A 21,701-nucleotide genomic window follows, 5' to 3' on the forward strand; every position below is an offset into this window, starting at 1 on the left:
GGTCTTATATTATCACCACTATTATTTTAAAACCTACCAGTAATCATAGCTTGTGAAAGATCAAGATCCCAAATCTTTCCTGCTCTGCCAGCATATGGAACATCTTACTCCTTAATGTAAGGGATTTTACACTCAATCTACAAATTGAGTGCCTTATAAATTTTTATCCATTCCTTTCCATTTCTTTAACAGGTGCTGAACATCTGCCATGTGCCAGGCATTGTGCAGGAGCTCCATGTGGACAGACAAGTAAACATCATTAAAACAGTGCCTGATAAGAGCTGCAAGCTGTTTTATATCTATTTAAGGCCATGTCGGAAAGGGGTCTAATCCACATGGGAAAGGGCGCAGTTTCAGGAAGTGCTGACTCTGGAGGGAGTGACATTATCTATTATTTCATTTGTTTCCTTCATGGCACTGGCCACAATCTGTTATTTGATCTGCCTACTTATTTTTTTATTTTTTAAATTCTTAACTCTTATTTCCCTACTCTCCATTTCTTTTTTTTTTTAATAGTATGGAGGAACTGGGGATTGAACCCAGGGCCTTGTACATGCCAAGCATGCACTCTACCACTGCCTACTTCTAATGTGTCTATTATGTTGTTACCTAACCAAATCTGGGTCCGCTCGCCCATGCACAGTAAAGACAATTCACTGATACCAGGCTGTGGTGAAGGAAAGTGCAATATTTATAGTAAGGCGCTGGGGCCAGCTAGTGCTCAAAAAGCCTGAATTCCCCGATGGGTTTTAGGAAAGCACTTTTAAAGGCCGGGTGAGGGAGGGGAATCCCAGGGTATGCGATCAGCTCTGGACAATTCTCTGTATTGGTTGGTGGAGAGGCAGCAGGTGGTGTCACAGGGGTTAACGTGATCAGTCCTTAGGCTCCAGTAGGACTGGAGGCTGTGGGCTCATGGTCATCAAGTAGTTAGCATCTTCCATTTGGTAGGGAGTTTTAGCATCTGTAAAACAACTCAGGAAATGTGCATCAGATACTATTATCTGGGTACTTAATAAAGGAGCTACAACAGAGGATATGAGGGAGAGGTCTGTCCCAGGAAGACCCCAGAGGCTCCTGCCCAGTTACAATTTGATTCCCCCAATTGGAAATAAGCATGAGGATAAAGAACATTCTATTCTGGCTCACTGCTGCCTACCGGGAGCCTAGGAGTACATGCACATGTAAATACAATATTTGTTGGATAAATGAAAGTAGCAAGGAAGAATTTCCTCTATCCTTCTAGGTTCTTCCGGCAGGTCTAAGGATTGACACAAGACAGATTAACAGAAGGAAACCAAACAAAAGTTTAATAACATGCATACATGGGAGAGGTCTAAGAACACTTGAGTAACTCTCCAAAAGGGCTGAAGCCCTCACCTTAAATCCCATCCAGCGAAAGACAAGTCAGTTAGGGGAGGTTACCAGGAAAGGCACAGTAAAAAGCTAGGATTGTGATGCAGATTTCAGTCACTGCCTTCTCTATGGATTAGGGTTTCAAGAGATTTGGTCAACGTCTTCTTCCTGACACAGACAGGGTGCCACCCTTACAAGTGGAAATTTCCCTTACAAATGTAAATGTTTCTCGCAAAAAGGGAACTCCTACCTGATTTTCAGAGTCTTTCCCATGTCTGCTGTTTCTGAGAAAATAACCAGCTTAAAGTTAATACATCAAAGAGACATATTTTGGGGTGGCAAACTCTGCCCCCCTATAAAGTGTTGGTCCGAGGTGGCAGAGCCTGCTGGTTACCTACCCCGATTCATCCTCTTCTTCCCCAGCAGCAGTTACACTGACCCGAGAGCGCTGGGCAGAGCACAAAGGCCAGGAAGTAAAGACCACAGACTTCAGGCTGGACCAGATGCTCAGCAGAGCTTCTGTTTTACAGATACTGTCACAAATGGACAAGAAGCCTACAGGGCTTTCCAGGGGACTGTTTTGTCAACAGAATCCCAAATGTGGCCTCCCAACAGTCCCACAGGGACGGTATGATCTTGTCACAGAGGAGGGTCCTGAAGCACGGAGGGGCCCAGGCTGCAGAGCCACAAGGCGAACCTTCAGAGGGGGCGCCTCGCAGCCACTACACCGTGAGGACTGTTCCTTAATATGGGACAGAGAGGAAGGTAGGAAAACACCCTGAGTTTCATTTCAATATACTGAGTTTAAGATGACAGAGCTCATCTGAGTATCGACCACATGTGGAACAGCTTCTTACTTGAGGCTTAGAGATATAGGTAGCACCTATGCCGTGTGCACAAAGGTTGTTACACTATTATTGTAATGTTAGCTCAACAAATGTCTTTCAGATGCATGAATTATTTTTAAAAATATAAAAACATAAAAATATATACATATGTATTTTTAAAGTAACAGTGTTCCTAAAAATCCCAATGAAAAAAGGTACACATCAGTACAGTTAGTACAGGTTTGTTTAAAGATTTTTAAGTTTTGTTGTGTGTTGTTTTTTTTTAATGGAGGTACTGGGGATTGAACCCAGGACCTCGTGCATGCTAAGCTTACACTCTACCACTGAGCTGTACCCACCCCCTGAAGATTTTTTAAAATAGCTATATAGGTCAATAAGATGGCTGGATAATACTAGTTTTAATTTTAATAATGGTAACAAACATTTCTACAGAAATAACAGCCCCCAAAACATTTTGCATATAGATTTAATCCTTGCAAAGCCCTATGAAATAGAAACCATCTTTTAGAGATGAAAATGGAAGGCCCAGAGAACTTAAGCGATCTGCACTGAACTAGTGAGTAGATGCAGTGATTTTAAATTCCGTGCTCTCTTCACTAAACATACTGGCTTCCTTACACCAATATGTATTTGGCAATTGATAAACTTTACAACCTAGAGGAAAATGATATAAAAACATCTGTTCTCTTATATTCTTATATTGTCTTGTATTCAGAGGTATAATAGCAGTTTAAAAAAGAAAAAAGAGACTGCATCCTAGAGGACAAAAATGTCATTTGGCCGGCTAGGAATTTACAGATAAATGTAAATTCCACTATATAAAGTTTATAAGTAAGTATTCATTTTCCTGCAAACTATATTTTAAAAGCAACCCAAAAAGCTTTTAATAGTAAGTGAAATTTTTTTTCCTTGAAAGAAAATTTAAGAGTCAGAGTTAAGCCAGTAGAGGTCAGTGTGTTAGAGAAAAATGCATAACCCCAGTGAAAGGCAGGGAAACTGCATTCCTCCCACACATAAAGCCCCAGGATGCAGCAACCCAGTGCAGCCACAAGCACCGCACCTTGCCAGGTCCTATTTCCTCCCCGCCCACCCACTCCCCCACTCGCTCTTCCTCTCCCCCAAATTGTCTGCACTAGGCAGAAACAGACACAAGCGAGTTGGAAGAAGCAATGCTCATCTCAAAATTAGTAAGACAGGGTATCCCCAGTGGACCTAAGTCAGTTCAGCAGCTGGGCTATTTAGAAAATGGCAAAGTCTTACTCTACGTTGGACATAGCTGACCATATTTCAACAAGTAAAAATTACCTTTAAATATTAGCCCTAATTATTACTCTTTAAACCTAAAGAAGTTTGTTTGTCTTTTAAGGTTAAAACAGGTGTTGGATCAATTATAGCATTGATCAAAACTTCCCCATCATCAGAGCTGGTTGGCTCCTTGACTGAGCTCTAAATACAATCAGAAGAAAACACATTTTATCGTACTTGACATCTGCCCCAGGGCGGAGTCCACACCAGGTCCAAAACTGGTGCTCATTATTTGAGACATATCAAAAGGATGGGTCTAAAATGTCTCCCTCTCGGCACCTACCTCCCACCTGTCCACGTCAGGAAGCTCTCTGATTACACCTGCACAGAGGCACATGCAGAATGGCAGCAACCAAGCTGGGCTCACACCGAGAAATCGGAACACTGTGCTGGGTGAGATGATGGGAAGGAACTATAAATCCTTCACTTCACAGCTCCAGCATCCACCAGCACTCTAAAGCAATAGGCAAGGGAATGGTATTTCTGTGCTGCCTCCCTTCCCACCCCAAGTCCCTCCAAAGAACCAAATCTGTGCCTGTCTGAGCTACAACCTTAACCAGGACGGGTGTGTCCACCTCACAGGCAGCCCGCAGCCCTCAGTGCAGTAGCCAACACGATCACACAGAGGGGTTCAATCAAACAGGGGAGTCAGGATGCTCCCTTCATGAAATGCCCCAAGTCTCAGTTTGACTTTGCTGTTTTGACCCGTGCTGATACCTACACGCCGGCAGTAGAGTTTAGTTAGACACAGCTGCTCAACTGTGTGTCTGTGTGTGTGTGTCTGCATGTATATATGGCCAAGCACCACACCAGGTTCACCTCCCACACCCTATACAGGAATATACCCTTTGTTCTCTATTCTAGCAATCTTTAAATCTGCTTAGACTGGTGGGGACAATGAATTCCAGGGACTGGAACAACCTGGATTTTCCAATACTATTAAAATCTAAAAGTTAGGAATTCTGCCCCACAAGTGCACTTATACATTCAATCATTGATTTGTTGATCATTAAGTCATCTGACAAACATTTATTAAATTCCCGCTAGGTGCTAGTATGTGAAATGCACAAATAAGTATGTCAGAAGCTCACTGCCCCCTGGCGGAGAGGGGCTGCAGGGCAATACATTATAGGCAGGTAAGATCTACAGTCAGGATAGGCCCTTGCTGTTACAAGAGCACCTAGCTAACTCTGACGACAGAGCTGGGTTAGGTGACAGTGGAGAAAGCTTCCCAGAAGGATGGTGTCCAAGATACAGGATGAGGAGGAAGGTTATTTGCCAGAGGAAAGGGGAGAGGGTGGGAGCACATTTCTGGCAGGGAGTTGGGGCAGGAGGGATGCAGGAAGAAGGCAAGAACAAGCAGAGGAGAGGGCAAGGTAGGAGTAATGAGAAACCAGCCTGGACAAAGGAGCAAGCAGGAGGCCACTGAGGGCTTCGTCTGCCCTGCTGAAGAGTCTGGGTTTTACTTTGAGGATATGGGGAGCCACTGGAGAATAAGCAGCAAGTCACAAAAGCATAATATTTTTGTTTGTTTGAGGGAAGCCTGGAAGAAGCCTGGCCACACTGAAGTAACCAATTTGGAGGATGTGGGCGGGAAACCAGGCAAAGAAGGACGAGGCCCTAGAAGAGAGAAGAGGACAGACTTTAGAGCATTTAGGAAGTAGAAGCATCTGGACTTGGGCGCTGACCGGACAGGGGTGCGGTTCATCAGTAAGTGATTTTTGTGGAAGGCAATGCTGACTTGTTCTTGAACTTGCTGGGCTTGGGGACTGACTCAGGGCTGTCGAGGAGTGAACTAGCTGCCTGCTTGCTTGGGACCAGGGGCGAGACCTGAGTCGAAAATTAACATCTGGGAGTCACCAGCACATAAGCAGTAGTTAAGTCCTAGGTGAAGAAGAAAAGAGGGCCAACAACAAGCCCCTAAGAACACCAAAGTTAAGGGGTGTAGAACTAAAAAGATCTGTGAAGACCAGGCTGCCAGGGAAGGAGAAGAAAAACTCTTACTTCTTAGACCCAGCATGTGTCCTAATTTTTGGTCCAGAAAATAAGGTCATTATAAACATACCTAAGAACTGAACCAAATTCACAGTGTGAACGTGCCCACAATAAAAAACTATCTATATAGGTCACTTTTCTGAGGGAAGAGGGAAGATTGGGGGTGGTGACAAACAGGAGACCACAGGTTGCTAAGATACTGAGTAAAATAAGACGGGGCGTCTACCCATGTCGAAATCCAGGCTTTTAAAAATGTGCCCTGGAATGATGCAACCTTCATTAGTTACCATAGCGATGAGCTTCATTTCCCAGGGGACAATTGTTATTTTTGCCACCACTGAAGTAACTTGGGGGGTGTGGAGGGGAGACAGTCAAACCCACTGTGTTTCGAAGACCCTGAATTTTCAGGGAATCCTTTTCCAACAGATCACACATTACAACCTCAATACTAACAGAAAGCAGTCCTGAGCAATCTGCAAACTAAGAGAAAAACTTTGAGCCATGGCATGTCAGTCAATGTCTTTTTGTAGTTTTTACAGTGACTTGTTTCAAGGGGGGGAAAATGCCTCAAATGCAGAAAATGTAGAAATTCTTGGAAACCAGAGCTGAAAAAAAATTTTTAAAGGCTACTTCTCTATGATGATTTGTAGTAAGAACAAACTATGAAATTCTCATTATACGCACTCAGAACACATGTAGTAAATAAACTAAATCCAGTCTTCTACAAAACACTGTGTATCTCTGTATTGCGGGTTTTTCCAGGGATGGACAGAGGCTGCTGTGTGGAGTGAATTAAGGCGGCCGGGGGTTTCAGATACAGGGGCTCAAGCTGGGCGCTATCCAGCTTCGAGACCACACTGCCAAGTAGCTCAGTTCCAAGTATTAACCACCTCCCTACATGGGACCTAATCAACTTTGTTGAACCACAGACACCTGGATTTTTTTCCCATGGCTGTAGCAACCTAGCAATCAGTGGCTAAAGAAGAGGTGTGGCTGTTTTATGTTTCAGTACCTTGAGCTTTTAATGGTATTCCTGCTTTAAAAACAAAAACAGTCATTCAGGTCATTTGCAGTAGTGGGCTGATTACAGCCAGCTCCCCCCCACCCCCCGCCCCCACCCATGGCATTTTAACCAGCTGGGTCATTTCTCACAAACCAAAGGTCATCAAAGCCTTCACAATTTAGAATTTTAAAAATCTCAATCACGTGGCAATATCGTCATTGTTTTTTTTTTAAGCCTATAAAATGAAATCTCAAAATAAGCTCAAATGGACCCAGATGCCAAGTGAGAGATGACAAACACACACGAAATGAATGGAATTGTTATCTTTATCAGGAGTAAGAGCCTTGGGAGAAAGGAGCCCTCACAAGGCCTTCATTCTGAGTAGTTTTATTATTAATAAGCATTATTCCGTGTCTGCAAATAGCTTCCTTGCATTCTAGACTTGTTTTGCATATTTTGTTTTCTTGGTAATTTGACTCTTAGTGGCTAATGTTTAAACACAGCCTTCCTGCCCTGGCATAGTTGTGGGTTTTAGAGTTTGCAGGCTCTTTCCCTCTAACGAACGTTACCTGGATATCTGCTCTCCCATATCAGCAAAAATCTGCTACAAGCTTTCAAGACTCCTGGGCAAAATTAAGCTCTGGGATCATGCTGTATTTCACCGATGTTAGGACAGTGTCTTTAGCTGTCAATGCTACTTAGCAAGTCCATCTCCCCCATGGACCGTGATTTCCCGGAAAAGTTCAAAAATTTTATCTTTGACTTTAATACCTACAATGCTTTTATGCTGAATACATACAGTACTGAGCGTAAGAAAGATGCTTGGAAAAGGTCATAAAAATACATTTAAGAAAGAAAAAAGAACAGGAAAATAAAAGAGAAGACCAAAAAATGAACACATTCCAAGTGCAACAGAGAAGAATAACCCACAGGGAAACACCAAGAATGAACAATCAGAGAGGTTCCCGGACAGGTTTCCGGGCATCAGCATCAGCAGCGCCATCTGCTCCTCAGCCAGAGCCCCTCACAGGCCAAAGAAACCTGAGGACGAGCCTTGAGCTGTCAGTCTGGGCAAATCAGCACTATGAGAATGTTCATCAGTGTCACCCACTGGGAGGAATGAGGATGGAAGCACTAGACGAACAATATAAATGTCAATACTGCTCTTGGCTCTGTTAGCAGCAGGAGGGCATGGTCTACATCATCCCACTCGCCACCATATTCCTACAGCCCGTGCCAGTGGCAGGCACATGATGAATGCTCAACAGAGACCTAATGAAATAGTGAACTGAACGAGCAGTGATTCAGAGGACGCCCCTGGCCACGACTGTTCTGAATCTGCAGATAGATGAACTACTCTCTTCCAAGGCAGCCACATGTAGCAAAATGGCCAAGAATTTTACACCTTCAAAAAAACCAGTAGAACTGACCGAGGAGAGAATGGGGAGTTACTGTTTAACGGGTATGGAATTTCCACGTGGGAAATGGATAGTGGCGGTGGTTGCACAACACTGTGAATATATTTAATGCCACTGAATTGTACACTTAAAAAGTTATAATGCTACATTTTAAGTTATGTCTATTTTACCGCAATTAAAAAAAAGAAAACATTTTTAAAAATCTTTTTAAAAAGAAACACAGTAGAATGACTATCTTTCTAAAACTGCAGTCTTCATTGAGTTGCCAGAGACCAGCAATCAGATGATAGCTTTGGACAGACTGGCCCTGGAGTAGGTCTGCAAAGGACATCTTGGCTGAGCATGCGCAAAAGGGATTCACTTGCCCATTCCAGTAAGATAGGGCAGCAGGGTACCTATCCAGCATTCAAATCCTACTCGAACTTAGGGTTTGGAGGAATTCGACTTGATACCCTATGAAAAAAGGAACAAAGGAGAGTTTCTGAGCCAGATGTAAGTGGGTAAGTGTACACAATGAAAGGGGATGTTTTCAAAAGACTCCTTTGGCAGTAGTGAGCAACCTGGATTAGAAAGGAGAAAAATTAAAGGCTACAAGACCGGTGAGAGCCTGCTATAGTGATCAACATCCGAGAGACAGGAATGGAAGGGGAGTAAGGAGGAGGAACCAAATCCTAGATACGTTTCTAAGAAGGAATCAAAAGAAGGCTTCAAAAAGAGACAAAGGTGGCTCCAACATTTCCAGCCTGGAGAGCCATACTGATGAAAGCAGCTTGTGACAGATGCTACTGACCCATATATTAAAAACAAGGAAAGGCCTCACAAAGTCAGATTACTTTTTCAAGAGAGAGAAACTGGAAAATCTTACTGATTTCCAGCAGTGTGACAGAACAGGCAATCTGAAAGGCTTTCTGGAGTTGAATAGTAAAATGCTAGGTAAAATTTAGTAGAATTTGATTTTCTTTTTATTGTGTTTGTTATTTTAAAACATTGCCAATTTGTTTGAAAGTGAAGGATCTGCAGATCCCCAAAACTCTAATAAGGGAGTTTTAATAGTTTTTAGGCTTAAAAGTTTCTTTTGGATCCTGGAGATCTTAAGTATCCATTTTAATGCCACATTGGGCATGAGATACAGGAGAAAAGGCCTAGGGCCTGACCAACAGGAGGAATCTAATAAGAGATCCTATTTAAGCTGGGATTCTGAAGGTTACATCCTTAATGCAAGAGTTTATAAGAAATAAATCCCCACATGCAAAAATAGGACAGCAAGGAAACTTTTGTCTGGACAAAAATAAAAATAAAAATTAAAAATCAAGCTGTTCTCCACAAGCTGATCCTCATGAAAGATTCAGTACAAATTTAATCTATTTGTGTCACTTAAACAGCCTCAAGTGGAGAATTTAATTTTAAGTGGTCCTAGATTTATTATGTCCTCGGACAACCAGAAGAAGCAAAAGTAAACCCAGTCCTAATGGAGAAGCTCAAATTTCAGGAGATCTTAAGAAATTTCCCCAGGTGAATTTCTAAGGAAAATGAGCAGATCACAATTTTTTTAAATGACAAAGCTCACAAAGAAACTAAGTATCACAGAGTGAGAACCAGCAAAAATAAAAGAACAAACAGGGACCAACAAGGGCTTCAGGTACTAAAATTATCAGAAACAGAACACAAAAAAGCTACAATTAATGTGTTTCAGGAATAAAAGAGATTTAAAAATGAACCAAGAGTAAGCAGATTGGAAAAAGAACCAAATACAACTTCTGAAAATGAAAAATATATTATTAAAATTAAAATTTCAATGGACAAATGAAACAGATTAGACACAATCAAAGAGAGCATTTATAAACTAGAAGATAAATGCAAAACAATCTACAATACAGTCCTCACAAACATATGGAAAATTAACATATTAAAAGACATGAAGTTTTTGAGTAGAAAAGATTAGAATGAAAAGGTCTAAGATATGCTAATTGGAAAGACTAAGAGAGAATAAGAAAAGAGCCAACAGCTGAGAGATAATGGCTCAGACGCTCATAGAAATTTTGAAAGATGCCAATTCTAAGATGAAGACACTCAACAGCAGGAAATTATCCCAGATCAGATCAAAAGTTATAATTTCCTTTCCTAGATGAACTGATCAGACCACGATGGTGACTGTAACTCACCTACAATCCTATTTTCCTGAAATCCTAGAATGTCAGACAAAGAAAATACTCTCTAAGAATGTATGTGGGCCCTGTTAGAGAAAATAAGAATCCAGTCATGCACCATCAGATCATAATCATTTTTCTTTCCTGCCCACGTTCTTACAAGAACCACGCCATATACATTTTTCAGTACCACCTCTTGTAATTCAGAGGTGACTAGAAATCTTCCATGAATAAGATGGGCACAAGCCAGGAAGAACACGGTTTGGGGAAATAACCTCCACTAATGAAATAGGACAGAAAATAAGAAGTCCATTTTGTCTGCTTTACTCTAATTTTCTTTATCTTTTACAAAACATCCAAAGATGAATAAAGCAAAAATATACTCATTGCCAGTGGATGTGTGAAGGTGCTAAGAATCTAGAGGAATTAAAGGATTTGCTGAAAATCACAGAGGAAGATGGAGGGAAAAGTCACATCAAAACTTTATTGTCTTAAAATACAGTGTGTGAAACTTGTTTAGATACTGCTCTGAATAAATCAACCATAAAAATATATATTCAAATTAGGGAAATCTTAACATGTTAGACGATATTAAGAAATTATTGTTAGTTAGCTCTGTGTGATAATGGCATTATGGAATGTGGAACAGATTATCCTTTATAGTATTAATAGGTGAAATGACATAGTAACCCAAAATTTATTTCAAGTGAATCCCAGTATCCCTATTCAACAAAGGATGGAGTGGGGAGATAGATGAAACAAGATTGGCAAAAGACTGATCATGGAAGCCGAGTGATGGGTACGTTGTTACTTTTGTGTGTTGTGTATGTTTGAAACTGTCCGCATTATTTTTTAAAATTTTGAGGTTTTGACTTATAACAACTGTATATAACTGTATGTAACAGAAAGGCATAGCCTCCTTTGGGAGTACTATAAGAGAAATTGTGAATAGAGAAACAGTAGTGGATTAATTCAAGTAGTAGTAAACACTTAGGTCATCTACTTGGCAATCTGCATTGGTTTAATATCATTTGTAGGTATTAATAAATAGAGCACAGATGAAAAACTCCTCATTTCTAGAGAACAGATAACACCTTCAGGGTCTCTAAAATGAACAACCTTGAAAAAGTTATTCATTAAAAGGTGTAAACAGTTGAGGCAAATTCCCTAACATATACGCCCAAAAGAAATTAGTACAAAGTATCAGAATAATCCTGCCAGAAAAAAATGTTTAAGTTCTCACATTAAATATTCTCAATATATAAATTACATTGGCAAAAATCAATGACAATGGAGACAATAATAGCATATGGACTGCTTTGAAGTTAGCAGAGTGGATAAAATTTCCATTGTCTGCAGTGTTTAAATGTATTTCATTAGGTGATTAAATTCTCCTCACTCCTAGAACACACTAAATGGCGTAAGTGAATTCAGACTCCATATTAAATAATCTACATTATTTCAAACATCCATCTGCTCTCCTTTATAACAAAGAGACAAGAACTGAGTTTCTAGATGGAATCATAAAAGCCCTTCCAATCCAGCCTATTATAAAAAGTAACTAAGGCTAACTGTATTTCTCACAAATTTTAAATGCATCTGACATGCTTTGTAGTAATACAAAGGAGGTATAAAACAGGAAAATCAAAAAGACAATAATACAACAGCTTTACTCTGTCAAGTCAAATAAACATGTAACAGTAGCCATTGACCTCTACAATTCTGCTTGATGTAAAGTAATGATTTAGCATGAATGGTTGAAAAATCTCATGTTATCTTAAAAAACCAGAGTATACAGATATCCTCTCTTCCTACAATCAACCTTTCTTCCTGTGGGTTTTTGAGATACATAATGTATAATCATGAATGTTAATAAATCCCATAAATCAAAATCACATTAACTTTCTTTCCATATTGAACCGTCCCCATAAGCTTCCATAGAATTTCTTCGATGTATCAAAGTCCATAGTGTAAAAAAGTGCAGGTAAACCTACAACAACAAAATTTCTTTTCATGCTGGTTGAAGAAAAGTCAACTATATTACCGGAAATAATTCACTATATTGCGGCCTCCCTTGGAAAATACACTTGATTTAAGCCAAGCCAACAGAAAAGCTTACATGTAAACTCATTAAATGCAGACAGCAAGCCAGAAAAACAGAACCTTCTGTGTATTAGTCAACTCTCATTTATGCTTTTGTGGGTGAACTCAGATAAAAGTAAGAGCTGAAACTAAATTATTTTCTGAAATTTTTTAAAGAATTCATTAAATTGCAAAAAGATTCTGAAATTCGTAAGAATCTTGAGCTAAGGCTGACATAACACAGAGCCCCTCCACACCAAAAGCCATTCCGTAAAAGCAAGCATGATACGTAAATTATTGCTCTACAGAACATGCCGCGGTAGCAAGTTAATCCCTGCAAAAACAAAAGTCCGAAAAGCTTAGCAGAACCCAATGCTTTTACCAGGCAGTATTCTCCCAAGGAGTTACAACATATATAATAAAATGAATGAAATCAGCATTTTCTGACTCACACAGCGTAGCTTTTCATGAATGGGTACTTAAGTATGAAGATGGATTAACTCTCTGATCTCATTTTAATGAGTTTCTCTTTGTCTTTGAGGGACTGCACTGCACAGATGCTCAATCACTCTCCTCTATAGTCATTTAAATCAATCCATTTAAGAGTTTTGAGAGCTGCGCTGACTTCCACTTATTTGGTTATACTAAATTTGCCAAAATTTAAAGTCAGAGAATAATTTAAATTATGTAAAGTTACCTGTTCAATCCAATAGGCTGCTAATTCCTGCCAAATCTACCTCCTTAATGTATCTAAAGTCTCCTCTCTCTGCTGTCCACATTGCTCTTCCATCTAATACACTGCTAACCCCTGTGAATCCTACCTCCTTAATGTAACTAAAATCCATTGTATTTCTGCTATCTATAATATTGCCTTAAAAACCTGCGAGAGCCTCCTAGCTGGTCTCCTGCCTCCTGTTTCACCCTTCTCTAATCCCCTTCCCCAGCCACTGAAGTCATCTTCCTAAAATGCAAATCCATTTATGTCACAACCTTCAAAAATGTGGTGGTCAAGTCCAACTCGATGGTCTACCAGGTTCTCTAGGATCTGACCGCTGTTGGCTTCTCTGGCCCCACCCACCCCAGCTGCCCAACACTCTACCAAACTATTCTTAGTTCACTAACTCAGTAATGGCCAGTAACTTTTGGTTGGATTTCATAGGTCAGGTCAAAAACCGAAACAAAAGCTGAAAGGGTAGTGAGTTAATTACAGGGTTACCAGTTTTTAAATGTTGCCAAGGGGGGAGGGGGCGGCGGCAGAATTTCAAACAGAAACAATATCCACATTTTGCTAGCACTTTCATTTTACAAAAAGTTAAGAAGAACATGATCTTAGAGTTCTAAAATTCGAATAAATTTTAGATTAAAAAGCTCACTATATTGTCCTTTAAAAAAAAAAATTCACTGCGCACTGGCACAAACTCTTGCATGAACTTATTCGATGAAACCAACACCCTCACTCAATACCTTTATGCCCTTGCACATGCCGACCCTCTGCTAAAGCATCGGCTTCTCCTTCATCCCCCTCTTTCACCTGCATGACTAGTCCTCATCCTTTAACCCGCACCTTATCAGGCAGTCCTTTTTAAACTTTAATGTGCATGAGAATAACCTGGGGTTTATAAAATGCAGATTCTGGTCACAAAGATCTTGGCCTATGTTTCTTCTCAAAGCGTTATGGCTTTAGGTTCTACACTGAACTCTATGATCCACTCTGTTTTCATTTTTGTATGTGTCTGCGGCATGGTTCAAAGTTCATTTTTTAAATCTGTGGATATCCAATTGTTCCAGCACCAATTGTTGAAAAGATAATCTTTTCTCCACCGAACTGCCTTTGCCCCTTTGTCAAAAGTCAATTGGCCATATACTTGTGGGGGTCTCTTTCCGGACTGTCTATCCTGTTCCATTGATTTATTTGTCTAGGCCAAGTTATTTCATATGATTTTGGAGGCTTATGATCCAAAGACAAAAAGTATTCTGCACAAAGAAAGGACCTGGAATGTTCCAGACCTCCTTGAGGTTTACCTTTGTTTCTCCTGCTGTATTGTATCTATGGTCTTTACTAAAGCCTTAGTAAACTATGTGAAGTCTTACGAGTCCTTTCAATTAACTGACCCTGGGTAACTGCGGCAGTGATTTTGCTTTCTGTGATTAAAGAGACAGAACACAAAGCCAAGGGACTGGCTGTGTTCCATCCTGCCTAAACAGGTCAAGGTTATTTCCCTCTTTGCTCTCTCTGCTGGGAATGTCACTTCCCAAGTTCTAGTGCTACTTAGATCTACAGGTCTGTTTTGATAATCATCAGTAACCATGGCCAGATTACCTTCGGTAACTAAGGACAATCATAAAATAAGGCATTTTTCAGTCTAAAGCATGTTTATAAATCAGAGTGGGTGAGTGTAAGCGTGCATGTGTGCTATGGAAGGCAGTGGAAGCTGATACATGGACCTAAGAGTGAGCAAAACCCAGCAAAAGCCAAAATCTTTCAAGAAATATCACCAACTACCCAAGAGACAATTGTCAGGCTTCCTGATTTGTAGAGGAAAACAAGATGGGTATCCAGCACATTGCAAAAAAGATGAAACTTCTGGTGGGCATCCCTTCCGTTAAGAGCCAAGCCAGATTAAAATGTATGCAGGAGCTTCCAGAGTCTGATCAGAGTTACACTCCAGCACCCCCCAGACACGGAGACACAGAAAAGAAATTGAGAGTGGTGGTATAGAATTAGAATAAAGCTTCTATTAGCTGAGAGAGTTAACAAATAGTAGTAGAAGGAATAATAACTGCTAAGGACTAAATGTGCCCTCCCCCATTCATATTGAAACCCTAACCCCCAGTGTGACGGTGCTAGGAGGTGGGAGGTAATTAGGTCATGAAGGTGGAGCCCTCGTGAATGGGATTCGTACACTTCTAAGAAGAAACACCAGACTCTCTGCTACATGAGGACACGAAGAGAAGACGGCCACCTAGAAGCCAGGAAGAAAGCTCTCACTGAGGACCCGACCAAGCTGGCACCCTGATCTCAGACTTCCAGCCTCCAGAACTGTGAGAAAAGCACCCAGCCTAGGTAATTTCTTACTGCAGCTCGAACTGACACCAACATACCGAGCATCTGCTACGTAAGACACACTGTGCTTGACTTGCTTTCCTTCACTTAATCCTCACAAACGTTCTGAGGGGTCCTGCTTTCATTTCCCTGTCGGAAGTGAGGAACTGCACTGAGCAGACGCTAACGTGCCTGGGGTCCCCAAGCCGTGGAGAGGAAGAACCAGGAATTACCCCAGGCCATCTGACTCTGAAGCCTAAGTCTTACTTACTCACTTTCCTATTTCTGAAGCCATCTGACCATGCAGAAAGAGGACTAAATCAGACCGTGAGGACAAAAGCAAAAATGAAGGCAGCTTGGCGACTTCACTACTTAGACAACAGCCAAAGACAGGAACCCAAGAAAGTGGCTGACAGGCCTTGAGAGCACCTTGCACATCTAACGCCTAGAGGTACGTGAGATAAAAACACGCTGCTGCTGCTCAGCGAAATTCTCTCCATCACACAAAGCTGCTGATCTACAGGCTGGCATGGAAAATTATCACTTCATAATTTATCTCTCAGCTCTTCTTACGCCACTTAAAAGGATTAGGGCTTCCTGTTGGGACAACTAAGTATATCTCCTCCTCCATCTCTGCTTTGTCAGTGTGGATGAAACCCACTTAATCCAAACAACACATTTGATTGCTTTGATCAGTTCATAAAAGTTTTAACAAAAAACTCCTCCTTGTTCTACTGAAGTTATTTCTTGGTATTGAACATATGAGAAAAATCAGCCTTTTCTACTATTAAGGTGCTAAAAGCTATTGTAAATTTATAAAAGTTTAATTGATCCTCAGCTGGATCCATGATATTTTATTTATTTTTATTTTTAATTGTTATTTTTTATTGAAGTATAGTTGAATTACAATGTTAGTTTCAGTTATATAGCAAAGCAACTCAGTCATACACACACACATATGCTTTTTTTCAAATTCTTTTCCATTATAGCTTACTATAAGAAATTGAATATAGTTCCCATTGCTATACAGTAGGTCCTTGTTGTTTATCTGTTTTATATATAGTAGTGTGTATCTGTTAATCCCAAACTCCTAATTTAACCCTCCCCTCCCTACACCTTTCTCCTTTGGTAACCATAGTTTGTTATCTATGTCTGTGAGTCTCTTTCTGGTTTATAAATAAATTTTTTTTTTTTTAGATTTCACATATAAGTGATATTATATGATACTCGTCTTTATCTGACTTACTTCACTTAATATAATCTCTAGTCTATCCATGTTGCTGCAAATGCATTGTTTCATTCTTTTTTGTGGAAGAATAATATTCCATTATACATATACACACACACACACACACACACACACACAGAGCACACCTTCTTTATCCATTCCTCTGTTGTTGGACATTTGGGTTGCTTCCATGTCTTGGCTATTGTAAACGGTGCTGCTGTTTAACATTGGGGTGCATGTGTCTTTTTGAATGAGAGTTTTCTACAGATAAATGCTCAGGAGTGGGACTGCTGGATCATAAAGTCTATTTTAGCTTTTTAAGGAACCTCCATACTGTTCTCCACAGTGGCTGCACCAGTTTACATTCTCACCAACAGTGTTGGAAGGAGGGTTCCTTTTTCTCCACACACTCTCCAGCATTTATTATTTGTAAACTTTTTAATACTGACCATTCTGACTGGTGTGAGGTGATACCTCACTGAGATCCATGATATTTTAAATATCTTTGTTTATTAAACTGCTGAAGTGTTACTTTTCCTTCGTTTTGAAAATGGTGTATTGAGTCCTCATCACAAACCAGGCCTAGCAGTAGAAACACAAACAGGGTAAAAGTGGGGTTCCAGTCCTCATCTGCTGTTTTACCCACTCTTTCTCAAAAAACACACCCCCAGAGCTTCTCAAAACTACGCTATTAGTTCTTGGTGTTGTTATTTATAGGATTAAAGCTATGTCTCTGCTTGGAAATAAGGGAGAAAGAAGATCATAAAGAAGAAGAATCTTTCTAGGATTTTGATCTCCAGTTTGAGAAACTGGCCTCAAAAATTTAAAAGTCTGTGTTACATTTGGCAAGAGATTTTAAGACTTAATGATAATAACTAACATCTAATAAGAGCTTACATTGAGCCAAGTCCAGGTTCAATTACTTCATGGGAATTATTTGATTTAATCTTTATATGGATCCTGCAGACTGAGGGCACTATCACTATGTCCATTTTCAAGATGATGAAACTGAGGTACAGAGAGGTTATGTAATTTACTGACTCTTCTAGGAATTAAAGGAACCAAAATTCAAACCCAGGCAGCCTGTCTCCAAATCGCATGCTCTTAACAACTATTCCTGCCACTGAAGAAAGATTCAAACATCATGGCACTGTCCACATTAAACAGACTGACCAATGGAACAGAATAAAAGGCCCAGAACAGAGTCAAATGTGCTACTAATCACAGCACACTAGAAAGTAATTACAAATAATTGGGGAAAGATGAATTATACAATAAAAGGTGCTGCCTTAATTACTGAATTATTTAGTTCCCAAAAAGTAGACCCTTACCTCACACCACTTATTAAAATAAATTTCAGTGGTTTTACGAATTACATGGGAGTACCTGGAACCAAGGTGATGGATACGACTCCCCTTCCTCATTACTTATTGGTAAAATAACCCAACTAACTCAATTGAGAACATTCTTGGCCACTTAACTACCACCTCACCCACAAAGCTGAACCCTGGAGGACAGTCAGCAGGAAGTGGTTTAGGAAAGAGCGTAGTGACCGGCGAGTAGCCAGTCCCTAGAACATCAGTAGTAAAACTCCTGCCAATCATCAGTTATCGTGACCCAGACACACTACTAAGTGCCTTCAGCTATTATCAAACTTCAATATTATTATACACAGGAGTAAACTGGTGCCCAGGAGGTTAAACAAGATGCCCAGTGTTAAACAGCTAATAAATAGCCAAGCCAAGATTGGAACACAATGGCTATAAAACTCAAGCTTAAACTCTTATGAATCACTCCGTACATACAGAGGGGCCAAGTCCACCAGGGTCCCCTCTTCACAGCCTGTGGACAGCTTTTGGATTAGAGCAGAGGCTGGAGGCAAGACCAGTGCTGGAGAAAGACCTATCCCGGAGCTTCTCCCTGGAAGCCAGGCCGGGCAGCTATTCAGGGGGAAGGGAAACTACTCCAGTAGGCTCAGAGCTGCCAAAGCGACACAAAAGAAGACTGTTCTGCAACAAAGGGGAACTCTGCCCTGCAGCTGTCTCCCACTGCCTACAGCTCCATCCCAACCCTACGCAAACTATCAGAACTCTAAGCTGCTGATGAGAAGTTACAATCAGCTAACTTTTCCCCTATTTTTGCCTGTAATGAAAAGAAGTGAACAATGACCTATACAGCCTCTGACAAAGCTGATTTCAGTTACCAATATTGAACAAACTAGACGTCGTTTGGCAGATGAGCAAACAGAGAAGCTAGCCAACTAGACAGACTGGGACATTTAAGAGACATGGAATACTCTGAACAGTCTGGGTAACTGCAAGGAACAAGACAACTTGACAAATTTTAAATTTTACATTCTCAGTGAGATTCAAAAGGACTGAATCACTGATACAAATGTTACTACAATGAAAGGTGAAAAAAGAGCAACAGGAAACAGTTTTTGAAGGTAAAAGTGAAACTGGTGGCCCAAAGAACAGAAGCAGTGAAATGCAGACTGGTGCCTGCAGAAAACCACACTGGTGCCTGAAAGGATGTGCTCAGTGAAAGCTCCTGGAACTCACAGGAAAACTGTGAAAAACTGAAAATCATCAGTGAAAAGACAGCACCTGAATAACAGACCCGGAAGATCAGATATGTGTATAATAGGAATTTCTGAAAGAGAAAATGAAACAGAAGGAGAAATAATAATTAAATAAAGGAGAAGTATTAAGTAAATAATGGGGGAGGGACAACTTAAAATGAGCTTTTCAGACTAAAGTTATTCACTAAGAATTAATCATCAAAGATCCATGCCCAAATTTCTAAATGTCACGGAGGTAAAAAATCCAATAAAGTCTAAACCTCCACCAAGGTTAAAAATTACAATAAAAAAAGGAGTATGAATGAGACAGACATCAGACTTCTCAGCTACCATGCAGACTGCTAAAAGACAACAGAGTAAGGATTCCAGAACTCTGAAGGAAAAAAAAAAGGTGGCCTCAGAATTCTAAATGTAGTTAAACTATCAATATTGTAATTATCATTATGATAAAGCAGAAGAAATATATTAATAAACTTAAAAGAACCCCAAAATATACTACACCTATCTTTTCAGGAAAAAAATAATCTTAAGGAAGGGAATATATACAAATCAATTGAAAAAATAAATTAGAATAAAGAACTCAAAAAACTAGACGATACACAGAAGTGTAGACACAGAGCAGGATAAAAGAAATACCAGTGAGAAATAAAGCTAATGAAACTTGAGTGGTCTAAATTATGTATGCTAGGGAGAGGGTATAGCTCAGTGGTAGAGTGCATGCTTAGTTCAATCCCCAGTACCTCCATAATAAACAAATAAACTTAATTACCTCCCCCTGCTCCCCCCTCCATAAAAAAACTAATACAACACTGTAAATCAGCTATACTTAAAAAAAAAGTTCAATTATGTATGCTAATGGTGTTAAAATCTTGATAGAAATATACAGCAAGGATGCTTGAAGGAGAAAAATGGTTTTAAAAAATAGTATGGACAAACATTTCTAATTATTTCAGCAAAATTCATGGGCGAGGGTAAGGAAGGAAGGAAAGAACATGCTGAAGTGAATAGTTTGGGAGAATCCACGAAGACTGCTCTAACGATGAGTAAGTACACATTTTAAATGCACCCACAATTAGAACAAGAATTGGACACATAACACCCAAGTCACCAGGAGAACTGTTTCTCTTCTTTAAAAGAAAACTTGATAAACAAAGCAAGACAAAACACACAAAGTGGGTGAAAGAGCAAATTATCACTCACCTTCCTGGGTTTTTTAATGAGGCAACGTGTGTAGAAAGTGCCAGGCATTTAACAGTTGCTCCAAAGTATTATATATAGAAAGAAAGAACATTGTAGGCACTGTGGTAAATCAAACACTTAAAAACAATTTAAAAAAAAAAAAAGAGGAAACTTTACCAGTTTCAAATATCAAAAAATTCATTAAAAAAATATTTTTTAAGTCTCATGATGAACTGGCAAAAAAATAAAGAAAACCCTCAGAGGTCAAAAAAAAAAAATCTAATAAAATGTACATAATCTTTGACCCAGAAATTCCATTTGTAGAAATTTACTCTCCATTCAAATGTGGTAAAAGAAATTATACTTGGGAAACATGAATAAATTCAAGAGAGTTTTCTCAGTTTGAAATAATCTGGGCTGCAAATAACAGAATACACAACCAAAGTGATTTAAACAAAAAGGGTCTGATTTAAACAAAAAGACTAGAAGGTAGGTAGGTTCAGGTTGATTCAGTATCTCAAATACAACTTTAATGGCCAAGGCTCCATCTTTCTCCCTATCACCTTCAGTGTGCTGGGGACATCAAGGTAGGCGAATACAGGGTTTATAAGACTTTTTTCGTTTTTTTAGAGGAGGTACTGGGGATTGAACCCAGGACCTCATGCATGCTAAGCATGCACTCTACCACTGAGTTATTACCCTCCCCCCTCAAAAGACGGTATACATGAAATGATCTTAACTATCCTGAAATCAGAAGAAAACAGGAGTTAAAAGAAATCTGTTAATAGTGGTTGCTCCAAGATAGTGAGATCATGGGTGGTTTCTTACCTCCTGCTTCACAGACTTTTTTGAACTTTCCATATTTTTTATCAGAATGTAATACGTATAGAAACTGAAAAAAGAAAAAAATACATGTGTCAAAGAACTAAAAGAGAAGCGCTACTGAACAAAGGGGCTTAATTCCCCTTGGCCGTAATGACATAGGTATTCTCTCCTTGTTTTCCAGTTCCAATTCTTTCAAATTGATGGGTTATACGGAAGAATTTTCTAATTCTCCACCACATGCACAGTAGTTTTGTATAAAAAGTAAGCTCGTAATATTGTTGTTAGTGATTATCCTCTATGTAGAGTGTAACACTTGTACAGAAGGTAACAGTTCCTCTTCACAAGCCTTTATTTCATGACTATCAAATAAATACAGGAAAATAAAAATAGATAAATAGAGCATTTTGCAGTGAGGAATTTGAAACTCCATCATTTGAGAGCCTTTCCCAAAATCACATTAAATTGGGAAACTTAAATACAATTAACTCCAAAAGCATTCTTTTTTCATGTATCACATTTCATAAAGATTTTATTAAAATAAAGTCATGGTTAATACTGTATCAGTTTCCTAGGGGCTCAAATTTTTTTAGATATCTAATACCAGTAACCATCTGTGCTCCTAAATCTACTGTGGACAAAATGAATGCTGAGACACAAAAGCAGGTCAGGGGAAGCCTACGTGACCCATTTGGTG

General features: G+C 39.7%; 1 protein-coding gene across 2 annotated transcripts in view; it reads right to left on the reverse strand.

Moving 5' to 3' along the window:
- Positions 1-21,701, reverse strand: part of WDFY2 (WD repeat and FYVE domain containing 2) — a 149,895-nt gene that overhangs the window by 89,767 nt on the left and 38,427 nt on the right. The window contains exon 2 of one of the 2 annotated variants that reach the window (XM_045514071.2): positions 21,011-21,074. The exons of the other annotated variant lie outside the window; for it this stretch is intronic. The gene's annotated coding sequence lies outside the window, so the exon portion shown is untranslated. The remainder of the gene's footprint in view (positions 1-21,010; positions 21,075-21,701) is intronic. 2 annotated transcript variants of the gene reach the window in all.

The sequence above is a fragment of the Camelus bactrianus genome, chromosome 14, assembly GCF_048773025.1.
Source record: "Camelus bactrianus isolate YW-2024 breed Bactrian camel chromosome 14, ASM4877302v1, whole genome shotgun sequence".
In the NCBI taxonomy this organism is placed as follows: Eukaryota; Metazoa; Chordata; class Mammalia; order Artiodactyla; family Camelidae; genus Camelus; species Camelus bactrianus.